Here is a 13,020-nt window from a genome sequence, read left to right on the forward strand (position 1 = left end):
TGGCTTTTATGGTGTTGTTGCTGTTGTTTGTTTACTGATATGAGAATGTGATGAAATCTATTGAAGGGTAGTGTTTTTCAACAGACAAGTCAGGAGACTGAACTTCAGCCCTTGGCCATACTGGTAACTTCGTGTTCAGCACAAAGCATCTAAGCTTCACAGTTAAAGGGTAGATTGTGAACAACCTCAGGCCCAAATTACAATGCGTAACAGGCATTCAAATAAAGCACCTCTGTTACAATGTTGGTGGACCATCTTCTCTCCTCACTGTGTGGTACTCTGTCCTGATCTGATAGAGTGTTATTACACACACACACACACACACACACACACACACACACGCGCACACACATGTCCCATTATCACCATACCTACAATGACTACTGGGAATATCTCTCTCTCTCTGTCCTTGGATTCAGGGCATTGATTGAAGAGGGTTGCCCACGAATGACTGCCTAACTGTCTGAATGATACAAATCTTGGATCTGTGAGTTAGGGGACAGAAAGTAAGTGAGGAGCATAGAGTCTCGCTATGTTATTTAAGACCATAACTTTGCTCTACTTCAGACTGTGAATTTTAGTTTCACAGTGTGGAGTCTTCCCAGAAGCTAATTAATAGATTGGCTGAAAGTCTCAGTTTTGAATGTTGTCATAAATTTTCATCTTTGTCTATGTACTTATACCCACTTTAAGCTTCATTGAGGACTGTTTATGTGGTAGAACTTTAAAACAATAACAACTACTATTTCTGACATCTTAAACTATGATAAAAAATTATTCCATCAGCATCATTTGGAGAAAAATTGAACCTTCCTCTAATATTTTCTCACAACCAAAAGTTATTCCTGAACATCTGTGCAATATTACTTTGACACAGATGGCAAAATAGTTATTAATAAAATAGCACTTGTAAATATTTGGATCTATTTCAGCAGAACTGAGAAAGCCACAAAACCATCCTACAAAGTAAATTTTCATTGCTGACTCAAAGTACATTTTACTTTGTACCGAAAGTGCTGCAGTTTTCTTTGGTAGTTTCTGAAATGAATAAGTAACATTTATTATATTTGCTGTCCCCTCCAGTGAGGTGGGGGGATGACTTTATTTTCATTTCACAGCTGGCCCCAATCCACTTTTATCTCTTAGAAGTTTACGAGGCCTATGTACTGCTCGGGGACTGACAAAGCCCAGTCTCCTAAATATAACCTCCCTTTTCTTTTCAAAAAGTAAACAAATTGAAAAAAGAAAAGAAAAAAAAAAATATACACACACACACACGCACAAATATATATGTACATATGTATATACATATATATTGTATATGTGTATATATATATATATATACACACATATATCTTGGGGAAGTCTTTCAATAAAGTCTTATAAATAAATTTAAAAGAAATTATTTCTATAAGCTTCCAAGTGTTTTTTTCGCCCACTTTTTTTCATGTCAATTGTTTCATATTACTCCTGTAAAATGTTTTGGCATTGTCAGTTTTCTTGTATCCATTTCACGTGAACAATTTGGAATTTGATCTTCTTGTCTGTAAGACCATAAAACAGGTTTCTTGCTGTATGTTGAGGTGGTGTGGAGTAATATGAAAATTCCTGGACTAGAAGATGGAAGGGGTGGGATTGTGTGTTAAAATTGCCTACCATTAGCTCTATCAGTGCCATATGGTTTACTGTCTGGTCTACAGGTTAGGGTTACACTGCAAATGCTAACTGGTCTGTACCATGAGGAGCATGGGAATGGTGAGAAAGCATTAGAAAAGTTAATAGCCATTTTATAGAGTAATTTTATGCCTATAGAATTATTATTCTATATAACACACAGAATATAGGTAATATATAATAAAAATGTGAACTTTTGTATTTTGTGTCTGCCTTTTAATCATTTCATTTTTAAAATAATTATTCTTTAGTAATTTTACAAAAGCATTCAGTCTTCATTGGATTAAAAATACACTGATCCTTAACCAGAGAGTCTGAGAAGTACTGAGCTATAAGATATCCAGTGAGCCAGTACACCTCTTGGGACCTCAGTTTCTCCATCTGTAACAATATTAGTAATGATCCCTACCTTGTCTTTTACAAAGAGTATTTGAACACTAAGTAAAATCACTTATTCATAAATTATTTATAAACTATAACACCTCATATAAATATACAGTTACATTCTAAGTAGAAATCATCTAGGAAATAGCATGACACTTTTGCTAAAAAAAAAAAAAGAAAAGATTGTCATTTTTAGATATCCAATAAATATTTGTTGACTTTATGAATAAACATAAGAACACAAACTCTGGCATCATACAGAACTGCACTCAAACAACTGTCTCAGAGAGTAGGGTGTGATTTAAAGGCAAGTCAAATAATCTGTCAATGGCAGATTCTTCATCTGTAAAATGAGAGTATTACTAGCTTCTGCTTCTAAGGGTCGTTGTGAGTATTCCATAAAATAGTGCAGTGAAGTATTTAGCATTTAGTACTTGGCACGTGGAAAGTATTTAATAAATATTAGTCCTATCTTTAAGCTCTTTTTCTATGCTAAGAAATGAGTTGATTGTTTACATGCAATATCTTACTTAGTTAATAAGAAAACATAAAAAGATGATTACCATAATGTCCATTTTAAAATAAAGAGACTAAGACTCAAACAATTAAGCAACTTTAACAAGGTCATACAGCTACTATAAATCCATGTCTGTTTATAACTAAATTGGTGACTTTTCCCATAGAATACCACCTCCCAAAGGACTTCTAAGTAATGAAGAAAATAAATTTCACTGGCACTCTCCTTTTAGAAGTACTCTCATTTTTGCTTGTAAACTCTGAGGATTTTTTGCAGAAGAGAAACTATCAACAGATTTAATGACACACAGGAAACAATACCTATGGATCACCATTTCCACTTACCAGTTTGACTTGTTGGGGTCCTCATGCTGACAGGGCCACTTTCAGTGTTTTGCTCTGAGCGTCTTTGCATGACCCTTCAAGGCTGCCAGAAAAAAAGAAAAAAAAAGTGAAAATAAAAATGCTACTTGCTTCTAGAAGGATCTCTGGATATCAATGACCACAACAATAATAATTCAAATTTACATAGTACCCATTTTATAAAGCTTTTTAAAGCAACACAATAGAGATGAACTCACTTCACATGTTTGGGGTTTTTGCAAGGGTTTTGTCATGTTTCTCTTGGAATTGGCAGAACATAACAAAGTGTCTATCATTGAGGCATTCATTAAATTACTTTCATTTTTTATTAAATAAATGAATGAAACTCATGTTAAATACATTCATCTATTTGAAGATTTTTAGCCCCAGAAGGCAAACTAGGATGTTGTTATAACGTAGTTGTTTGCAGAAAAGGAGAAAATGGACCTGAAAAAGAAAGTATTTTTGCTGTGTCCATAAACCTGCCATTTCAAAGGTTAAACATTTGACAATGAAGTCAACATACAGGTCACAGATCATTACTTGTGGTTTCAGTATTTAATAATTGAATGAATCTGAAAATCTGTTATCAAAATAATCATGGTCTATTTATGCAGGAAGATTTAAATACAATCAATTAAAGGCTTGAATCTACTGTTGGAGTAATTGTAATGTTGAAAATATAAAATGAAACTTTTGGTTTTTTTTAGAATAAGAATATGACTTTTCCATTTTCGTGATGAGTCTTTTCCTTCTTGTGCTACTTTCCAACTCCACCTCAATTATCCTCTGCAATCCACAAAAACAGAGAGAGAGATAAAGGAGAGAGAAAGATAAATTGGCAAAAAAACAATAAAAGCTATTATAGGATATTTTTCATTCACTCAGAATAAGTGTAACAAGGTTCGCTTTTTTATTGAAATGTTTTCTTTTTTATTGAAATATATTTCACATAGAACATTGTGCAAATTTAAGGTGTACAATATATTAATTTGACACTAATACATTTTTAAATAATTATAATGTCAATCACTTTCCTTCAAAAAAACTTGTAAACTACATTTTCTGCTTGACATTGCTACTTGTGTGACCAATAATAATAGTGATTATTACTTTGTTGCTTTGTTACTTGAATAATTCATGGTTTGAGTATTGTGTGTGTGTGTGTGTGTGTGTGTATTCCATTTGCAAATGTTATTATATCTATAACTAATGAAGGTTTCTTAAACCTATGTTTTCCTTTTTTTCAAAAAAAGTGCCATTACTGTGAGATCAATAATACTAAACAAGCACTTAGCGAATCTTACACACATCTGCTCTTATTTATTTTGTAATTTATCAATAATTCTGAACAAAGACTTTCCTTATTTTGAAAATAAGCGTGTATCTTGATGTCACCTAGTGCAGGCTCCTTTGAATTTAATAACACATTACAAAATAAATGAAATATTGGCATTTTGTCACTGGCTAATAAGATTTTAGGTAACTTTTTTTTCTGTACTTTTCCCCTGTATTTCCAATATATTTTACCTTACAAATTTTAGCTACCACTCATTAAGTCTTACAATACACCATGCTAAATATGTGTGTTTATATAATTTCATACATATGTGATATTATCTCATTTAATTCATAAATTTATAAATTTAATGTTAATAATTACAAATAGTTATAATTTGGGGACACTTTCTAATGGCCAGGTACTGCATTAATGTTTTGTATATGTTCATTCATTTAATCCTCATTAAAAAGTAAGCAATTAATATGCTGAATTGTTTAGGTGGGGGAATTAGTTCAAGTTTATAAATTCAGGTGTGGTAAGCTATATTTTTATAGTCAAAGGACAATAAATCTTTTTTGAAGAATCAAGTAAATATCCTCTCTACTGGAAAATATTTTAGATAGCCAACAATATTACAAGAGAAAACAGAGGACTCAACATCTATATCATATAGTTTATTAAAAGAAAATATGTCAAAATGAGAATTTTTTGCAAAAGCACAAGAAAAATCGTTACACATTCTACAGAATACTGAGTCTAGTCCTTGTTTCCAAAATCTAGCAAAAGATTATCTCATTATTAAATGTAACTTAGAGTCATTACTGATGAAGATATTTTTGTAAGCATAGGTTTTATCACTGTTGAAAGACATAAGAAATATAAGCAAGTATTGAAAGAAAAACAATTTTTAAAATGGTGGGCCCATTAACCAGGATATGTTTATTTCTGACATTTTCAGCTAAATTTCCAACCAATGTATTACATTAGCCTTTCTCCAAATTCCATTAAAGAAACAGTCGCCCCACTGACCATGCTTACAGTTACCATTTCTCCCAGTATGAGACCATTACTGAAGCCGGTCGTAACTCTTGGAACCACGTACCTATATGGGAACTTGCTTGGAATTACGACTCTATTTCATTTTGGGAAAAACTTAATAGGGGCACTTTCAAAACAGAATGTCAACCCCTATACTAAATTACTTGACCGTTTGATTGAATATGTACAGCTATGGTTTCATATGAGGTTTACTTAAATTTCCAAAGAGTTGATATTATAATCATTGTAAGTTAATAACAGTTTCACTTAAATTCAGTGAGAAATCAAGAACGTCTAAGAACAGAGGAAAGATACAGTCTCTTCCCAATAGGTTCATATTAGTCCTTTCTGAAAGAAATTTAACAAGAATTGGCCAGTGTTCATTTTCTTCATTACTTCTTACAGTCAATTTCTCATCTTGTTTGTCTGCACAGTCAAATGCTACCTTCAACTACCTCTTTGTAAAGAAATATGTAAGTGACTCTACAATAGTGACTCTTGCTCATGTATAAGCTCTTAATACAAGGCATCTTAACTCTGATTATGTTTCCCAATCAATCATTTAGAAGAGTTTATTCTTTTCAAAAGCAGATGGGGAAATATTCAGGGATTCCCTGAATATTTAGGTGCAAGACCCAAGTGTGGGGGGTAAAAAGAACAATAGTTAAGAAAAACTCAGATAGGAGCAAAAAGGAAAATAAATTGTATATAGAAGTACGCGTGTGTGAGGAAGATGGTTCAATATTGCGGGGGAAAGTATTGCTGGGAGGAAGAATCCAAGAGTTTTCGTACCCCGGAGTGTGTTACCGGAACACCTGACTGCCTCCTAACTGGCTTAGATTTCAGCCTCTTTCTAATTCAATCTACTTCTAAAATGCTTCCACACTTTCTAATCAATTTTCTTACTGTAGTTTATTTTCCTTTTTCAGTATCCAAACTCTTATTTCAGGCCTTGATTTCTTCTATAATCTACAATTTGAAAGAGAGTAAGTGGACTTTTTGAAGAAATAAAGGATGCTGCTATTTCTCTATAGATATCTGTGACTTCCACCCCCTCTGGCTTCTGTTACTGCAACGGATTCTTAACTGAGTTATCTGCCTTCACAACAGTCTTGCCTCCTTTTCATCCACCACGTCCTTCAGTAACTTCACCAGATTAAAGTCCCTAAATCAAAGCTAGAATCTTGTCAATCTTTTTCAAAACATTTCTAAGGCTCCTCATTCCCTGTAGAATATGGGAGGGGCAAGGAGAGGAAGGAAAATGCAGCCCCAATTCCAACTCCCTAGTCTGGGCTCAAAGACTTCAGCTGTCTTTTTAGACTCATTTCATCAGTGCATATGCAGAATGCAGAAGTGTGTTACCAACTGGAAGGATCTTCACCGCTGTAACTAATCTCATTCTTAGAATAAATCTGTGAAATAATTATTATTAGTATCTATAATTTGTAATGAGACTATTGAAGCACAGAGATGTTGCACCTACTCTAAGCCGTTAGGTCAGCTAATAAATAGTAGAATCCTGGTTCTGAATCTTCCACCTCCAGAGCACATACCTGCACTCCCCACCCCACCGCGCCTCCCCCAAAAAACCCAACTTATTTGTCTTCCAAATTGTATGATCACTTTGTTTTCCTTTTTCTGAATACAAACTTGTATCTTTATTTCTGTTTAGAAGAATATTATTTTCAGTGTCATTATTTCTATATATTTATCATCTTCGAAGGTCCAGGTCAAATGCTAAGTCCCTCTGTTACCTTCAGTTGGAACGTCCCTCTCTTTTCTCTGTATAAGTTATCATTGTACTTGTCTTACAGTATTTTCTGTTTCCTGCCACTTTCTAAGTTACTTGTGTTCCGACTATTTCTCTTGTTCACACATAAGCTCTTACTGGGCCAAAGCCATAGTTTGCTTCATCTTCACAGTCACTTTGTCTGACTTAATACTTTGTATATAGAAGGTAAAAAATAAAGGAAGAAAGGGGAGAGGGGATTCTTGCTTTTTTTTTTTTTTTTCCTAAAAAGATAGTGAAGTGTTGGATTGAGAGGACAGGCCCATCAGAGTTTATGAGGATCAGTTAGACATAGATTAAAAAATATTTTTACCTGGCCCAGGCAGCTCTAGTCCAAGATAACGTTATCATCTGATGGTAGCTACCTAAATTACAGATACCTTGTGTAAGAAGAATTAGCCAGCTTCAAATACTGGCTTTGCATTTCAAAACCAAAGAATTGCAAAGCATCCAAATCTCATTTTAGCTACACAAGTTTAGGACAGGTAGATTCATTTAATATAAAACACATTTTCTTCGAATTAAGATTGCTTCTTCTTAAACCTATTATCATCATTTGTCTAGATCTTCCTAACCACAAAGAACCCCACTGATATTCCCTTCTCCAAAGCAATGGCCTATCTCAATAAAGTGCTTTTTTGTGTACTGAAGTCATTTTGGAAAAATAGCTCTTGGATCAAAGTAAATGAGTTCCAGTATAAATAAAGAACCTGAGACCTCGCAGATGGCACTCAGCAAGATATTGGTGTGACAGCTAGAAAGATGCAGCGTGACCCTCTGCAATTGATGTTTTGTACTGACAGGGTCTAATAGAATGAATTTCATCATGGAACTTGTGTATTCAATGAAATCTGTATTAAACGTAAATATGAGCTTTGACTGCTGCTTTAGTGAATTTTTTTTTTAAAGATAAAAGACAAAGTCTAACTAGAATGGTAATTTGAGTCACATTGAGACCCCAAAATAACTGTTAAGTACGTACTTTCTATTCTATTCAAGGTGAAAAGTGAAAGAATATTCATATTATGTATGTTGCCTTGCTGTCAACATTATATCGAATACATTGCAACAGTTTTAAAATTTATTTATTTTAAAACTTCTGGTATATTCTAGAGTTGGATTCATTTTCTAACACTTTCAAACTGCATTGTATTAAATTACATTTGTTGCATAGAAGCCACCCTGAATATCTACCGTTAACCTAAAAAGATTGAGGGACAAGTCTTTATTTTAAGTACATTCCACTTTTGTAGATCAAGGCAGACATCCTCCTAAGCAGCTATATTGTTTCATTGCTGGAGGGAAAGCTTTGGATTCTGGTAAGCAGGTAGGGAGGAAGAGAACCACCTGAAGATACAAAGCTACACTGTACCACACACAGCATGGACAATTAATCGGGGGTTCCAATGTCAGCAGTGGCTTTTAATAGCATGACCTTTCTTAAATGCTCTTCACATGAGTGAGGTGAATAAAAATTGCTGAGTGATGTTTGGTTGTCACCCATTTGGGTATAGCTTAGTGACAAATAATTATTCGATCTTTAAGTCATAAAAGACTCAGGCCATCCAGGCTATCTCCCACTCAATGTGAGGGTAACAATGCAGCTCCACTGGTATCAACAAAAGAGCTGACACAATAACTCCGACTATTGAATAAATATGTTTATACACAGTGGAAGTCAGCCTTCTTGTATTGTCACATACGGGTCCAAATTCGCCTTCTGGAACTATTCAGAATATGTAGAAGCCTAGTTTTACATGGAAGCTTTTCAAATAATTGAACGAAGTTATCATTGCACGGCAGGGATGTGGAGCATCTTTCAGACTCAACATCACCACTTTTTTGAACATAAAATGACAGATACATTCCTCACTTGACATGTTTTCAGACATTTCACTATTCTGGTCACCTTCTTTTGGATGTACTTTAATTTGTCAATGTCTTCTTTTAAAATATATGGAATATCCCAGGATATTTCTGAAGCTTCTAACAGAAAGGGGAACACCCTAATAATAACCCTAAATTTCTCCAGCTTGCGAAGAGTGACAAGGCCTAAATGTAAATAAAATTTCCACAGCTCAAAATTGAGTGGAGAAAGAACTAACCATTAATATTAATGGACTCAAAATTCAACTCTAAATTTAGTGGTGTTACAGAGTGGTATCTGAGAGAACATAGTCTAGGGTGTGTTGTCTGCAACCCACAGGTAACACTTCAATCAGTTGTCTGCACTGTCTGTTAAGTCTCCAAAATATTGGACTCCCTGAGAGGCATGCAAAAAATATCTGTCATGGCTCTCCCCTTAGCCAGCTGAGTAACTTTGGACAAGTCACTAACATTTGTGGTTTTCAATGTTTTCATTATTGTGATGGTGATTTTATATGTCAACTTGACTAGATCATGATCTATAAGAGCCCACGTAAACTATCATTTGCCAAGGTAAGAGATTTTAATGTTTTAAAACTTCTTGTTTGTGAGGAGTCCTGTATTTTATTATAATTCAGCTCAAATTTAAATAGTTTTACCTTCAATAACATCTGATAAAATGCTGTGTCAGTTCCCGCCATCTTTGTATTCACTTATTCATGTGTTGGTTTACCCAGCAACTTGCTTTGTACATTTTCCGAGCGTAGTGTAGTGCTCGGCAACGTGGACGATACGAAGTAGGAGCATTTTAGCTCTTTCCCTTGAAGAACTTGTTATGTATACAAGGTGCAACATTCAAAGCAGTAAAACATGGTTGTCAAATGTCAATGACAATTAATGATAATGGAATTCAGAGAAGGGAAAGATCACCACTGCCTAGTAAGATGGGAAATTGTTCATGAAAGAGATGGAAGGAGACAGCACAGTTGAGGAGAAAGGATTTTGACAGCTGGGAGAAGGGAGTATTTATACTTGTTAGAGTGATCAAGCTTTTAGATAAAGTGCCCTCTATTGTTCTAGAAACTATGCAGTGACTGCATACAACTGCATGTAATCACTGGATAAGCATCAAAAGCATAAACAGGATTTCAACAGCCCCTGTACACACATCATTCCACCCTGTTTAGTTAATATAACAACCATGAGGTTTTACAATCCCTATGGGACCTGTGCATAAATATCAGGAGATTTGAGAACAGGAGGTGACCTGATATGTACTTTTGGGGTCTGCAATATATACTCAGGAGATATACGAAAGGCCAGACAATTATGTTCGTGAACATTCCACTGTGTACTTACATGGTGTAAAGTTCACGAACATAATTGTCCGACCATTTTGTATATGAAAAAATAAATGTGTTGTCTTCTGGCTTTGGAGGAGGTAATTCTAAAAGTTCTGCTACTGCAAAATCATTTTTCTCGGCACGCCTACCAACTGATACAGCAGAGGCTTCATGACTTTAATTATGGGCCAAGTGACAAAACTCTTAATGACTAACTTTTGTGACAGCAGCAAAGGCAGGAGCCTTCAGAATCAATTCCAATAAATTGGTCTGGAAAGACATCAATTTAATATGGATGAGCACAGCTGAAGCTATCCTTCTGATATCTGAGTAGGAATACAGCAGAACTGAACTGTTGAGTCTTGTTGCTAACCTCTTCTAACAATCTGCTTGAGGGTAGCACTAGTTGTTCAGCCAAATCATTTTCTTGAAGAAAACAGGCACAGTGAAGACAAGTAAAAGATTCTGTGCACCAGTTTCATACACTCAAGTGAAGTAAATGTAGACCCGTTATGGGAATGAGAGTGTCTGGCAATTTGTTGTCATAAATGGCTGATGCAAAGTAGTAGGCGTTCAATAAATATATACCAAGTAATTGAGCTTGGAAAAAAAGAAAAAAAACAGAATTGTTTTGTGTCATTTGGAGAAAAGCTACATTTATTATAATAAAAAATTATCCCTGGAAATTTCCTGATCCCTTTCTCTCCCTAAAAGAAAACACATATACATACATAGGCATGCATGTGTGTGCTCGTGTATGTATGTGTGTGCACGTGTGTGCACGTGTGTGAGTGAGTGTGTATTGTTTTCTGTTGCTTAGATTTCTGTTTTTAAAAGGTATTCCCTCCTCCACAGGAAAGATTTCCTCATTTTATATTGACACTGTGCTCGTGATATTAGGACTCCGAGTGAATACTCCTTAAATGTCACAGAAACATCTTGGGCTGACTTGGCTTTAACTTATGAAACAAAACCCCAAGTTCCAAGGAACAAAACACTGCATGGATTTTTTTCAAGAATAAAAAAGAATAATATAAAATTACAATCTTTGAACAGGAGACAGAGCTTATGGTCGTTCTCTGAGGAGCTGGAACATAGAGCCAGATTCCATTTTGTAAGTGCTAGAATTTTCTGTATTGAGGGCACTGACTTAGGTGAGACAAATAAAGAAACCATTAACATGCTCAGTGCCAAGGAGAGAAGGCAGAAGCCATTCCAGAGGAAGGTGGCATCAAGTCAGTGTCATGAGAAGGTATAGGGGGAAAATGTTAACCGTATATACAGTCGATGATAGAAAGAAAAGTGCAGTTCTGCTTTAGAGGGGAAAAAGCCCAGACCAAGTTCAAGTCGCTCACTAATCCAACAGATAATATTATAAGAGCCAGCCAGAGACCGTTCGTTCTATTTGGTGCGGGGAACTAGCTTTGTTTCATTCTCTGTGCCTTTGCAATAGTAGGCTGTCTTCTAAGAGTCTACGGACATTAGAAACTTCTGATAAATATTCTTTTGGTATGCTTCTCCCACCACTGCAATGCATTTAGAGAATGCATTATAGAACAATTTTCAATTTTTATCCATCAGGTATTTCTGGAATACAGGTAACATGGTTTAGCATAAGTCAATCCTATTTGAACTACCCTGGTATTATTAATTTTGAAACCGCTAAATAAGGTTTGGATCATATGCATGGTAATTAATACACATAAATATTTAAAGGAATTTGTCTGCAAGTATTTGAACGTGAAATTTATGAGAATTCATTCAATATAATCAATCCTTCCATGAAACACCCTCTGCTCCTTCTCAACTCACATAAAATGTGTGGGAAATATATCACCCAGTGGAAGACTGAGTAAAGTGTAGACAAATATCCATAATACACCCACAAGAATGACAAAGATAAGCAACAGCATAAATCTTAATCTTCTCTGTCCTGTGACAACTCAGGTCTAGGAATGCCGTTAGCTGTATTCAGACTTGATCCTAATTTATTGCTGATATGGCATACATGTTAAATACCACTGCTGCACTCATTAACCCAAACTTGTTAATTAGGGAAAGAAATCATGGAATATTTTTTCTGCTTAATTTACCAAGATCTTTTCAATCAATACAGGTTAGCTATTGGATGAGGCTTCTCAGCTGTTAATGACAAATAGCTGTAGATTTAAAAAACAAAAAACAAAAAAAACAAAAAAAAAACAAAAACAAAAAACAACAACAAAGAAAACAAAACAGAAAAACATATCTATCATTGCTACTTAAAAGGCTCCAAAGTACTGGTATACTCAAACACAGGCTCTGAAATTTACGCTCTTAAAGTATGGCCCTGCAGACATCTCTTTTGCATATGCACATATTCTTTCTTATCAAGCCAAATGCTTTCATTTCACTAGGATAAAAGTTTCTTCTGCCTTTCTCAAGGGAAATACTTTGAGTAGTGAATAGCTACATAAGACATGAGGATGAGAATTACAGGTGCTGTAATGTCAGTATGAGCTCTTAGGGTTTTTGAGCTTTCTAAAATTTGGGGGTGCCTCTAGAGCCTTGAAAAGACATCAAGAAGATAGTTTAAAATTATGTAATTGTATCCAGGATTTCTGAGGAAGGATTTCTGCCTAAATGCTCACTGCATTCCCAGATCTGATTTGTCACAGGACATTGTAAATTACAGTGTGTTGTAATTTACAAAATGTTTTAAAATTATTTTTGAAGGGGAGAAAAAAATACCCTCCCCCCCTCCCAAAATGCTTCTTTGGCATATT

General features: G+C 34.9%; 1 protein-coding gene across 5 annotated transcripts in view; it reads right to left on the reverse strand.

The window, feature by feature from the left end:
• The window catches only part of LINGO2 (leucine rich repeat and Ig domain containing 2), a 1,141,972-nt gene that overhangs the window by 470,851 nt on the left and 658,101 nt on the right, over window positions 1-13,020 (reverse strand). For all 5 annotated transcript variants that reach the window (XM_019736291.3, XM_074330289.2, XM_074330290.2 and 2 more), the window contains exon 4: window positions 2,920-3,001. The gene's annotated coding sequence lies outside the window, so the exon portion shown is untranslated. The remainder of the gene's footprint in view (window positions 1-2,919; window positions 3,002-13,020) is intronic.

Source organism: Rhinolophus sinicus, chromosome 16 (assembly GCF_057876585.1).
Source record: "Rhinolophus sinicus isolate RSI-liver-muscle chromosome 16, RSI-T2T, whole genome shotgun sequence".
NCBI classification, from domain to species: domain Eukaryota; kingdom Metazoa; phylum Chordata; class Mammalia; order Chiroptera; family Rhinolophidae; genus Rhinolophus; species Rhinolophus sinicus.